Source organism: Mucor mucedo, assembly GCF_025094135.1.
Source record: "Mucor mucedo strain NRRL 3635 chromosome Unknown EV154scaffold_65, whole genome shotgun sequence".
In the NCBI taxonomy this organism is placed as follows: Eukaryota; Fungi; Mucoromycota; class Mucoromycetes; order Mucorales; family Mucoraceae; genus Mucor; species Mucor mucedo.
Window position 1 is genome coordinate 132,759 of NW_026252349.1, and position 2,067 is coordinate 134,825.

Consider the following 2,067-nt stretch of genomic DNA (forward strand, 5'->3'; position numbering starts at 1 on the left):
AATAATTACATTGATTTTTTTCTTTAACTTTTGTAAACATGAATAAGCCTGACATGATGGCGCAATTCCTTGAGGATGAAGAAAAGCAAAGACAATTGGAATTAGATCGTAATAAAAAAATTTTATTGCAAGCATTTAAAAAGAGAAAGACAGTACTGGTTGTCAAAGAGAAAAAGAGATATATTGATCGGGACAGAGAAGGGGAGCACGAAAGACACTTTAAGCAATACTTCGCCGAGAATCCTACCTATCCAGACACTTATTTTCGTCGTCGTTTTAAATGGATAAGGAATTGGTTTTGAGAATACTTGGTGATTTGGAAAAGAAGGATAACTATTTTAAGCAGAAGAATGATGCAACTCGGAGATCAAGCATTTCAGGTCTTCTTAAAATGGCTATATATGTTCGCCAACTTGCTTACGGTGTTCCACCAGATATGTTGGATGATCAATATGGAATGGCCGAGTCCACCGATAGAAATGCCTTGCGCCATTTTTGCAAGGCCATTATTCGATTGTACGGGGAGGAATAGCTTCGATCACCTACGAATGAAGATGTAAAACGAATCCTGAAAGAAAATTAAGAGAGAGGATTTCCTGGTATGCTAGGCTCTTTGGACTGCATGCATTGGGAGTGGAAAAACTGTCCCACTGGCTGGCATGGGATGTACAAGGGCAAAGAGAAGGTCCCTACGACCATCCTTGAAGCTGTCGCTTCCAAGGACCGCTGGATTGGCATGCCTTATTTGGTTTTCTTGGGTCTTTGAATGACATCAACGTCCTTGTCCGCTCTTACGTATTCCAAGATGTAGCTAACGGTCAAGGACCTCATGTCAATTTTAGTATAAATGGCCATCAATACAATATGGGGTATTACCTCACTGATGGTATTTACCCTCAATATGCTGCGTTTGTCAAAGGGCATAGAAATCCATCCAACGAAAAAGAATCGGTTCGTATCAACAGCAACTATTATTAATGCACATTTTAATTTTTTTTTTGACAGAAATTTACCGGTAATGTCGGTAACGTTCGAAAGGATGTTGAGTGTGCATTTGGTATACTTCATCAACGTTTTAATATCGTCGCTACACCAGCAATGGGTTGGGATAAAGACGATATCCAAGAAATCATGATGGCTTGTATCATTTTGCACAATATGATCATTGAATTTCAAAGGGACAAAGAAGAAGAATTGGAAAGTATCAGCAATTTGAGAACTGACCCTTTCTCGTACAGTCCCCTTAGAGAAGTAGATGGGGACTCCCTGAGCAGTTTTTGGAAAAATGGAGGAGCACTATGGATCGTCCTATGCATCTTCAACATCAAAAGGACCTTGTTGACCATCAATGGATGATGCTAGGAGAATCTTTAATAAAAATAAACATTTATTAAATCAAGTCATATTCAGGATTACTCTTTTTCATAATCGCGATCTGATGTTGCTGTACCCATGATCGATGTTGGGGGTCCGTGATATTTGATGGATCAGTTGTCATCAACTTCCATCCTCTTTCCTTTTCGAACTCAAGTCTGAGGCTTTCAGCTCGCTTTTCTGCGCCTCATCGGACTTCTTCTGCATTGCCGTCAATTCATCCATCAAGCATTTGAATTCGTCTTGATTACCGGCAGAAACTGAAGAAGCGACCTTAGAGACTTTTGATCTTTTTCTTCCCTCAGGACGCTCGCTGCTGCTGCTGCGGCTGGAGTTCTCCAAGGATGACTTATTGATTCGCTTTGTGGGTTCAGGATTCCACTTGTCAAAAGCACTCAAATATTCATAGCACTCCATGAAAACAAATGTTTCATTGCGGCGTGCTTGTCTATAAAGTTTACTTGCGAATGATACTTTAAATTTTGCGCTTAATTACCATAATTAGATACATGTTTTGTTATATTGCACTCACGTCGTAAGCATAGTTTGAACCACTGGCTTTATTGGTAGTGCTTCGCATATATCCAGAGAATTTCAATGTCTTAGGTTGAATGTGATTCAGCCATCTAGTTTTGATACTGTCGGGTGTTCTATGACATACAAAGTCATCCTCACTTAATGATTCATTGAAGT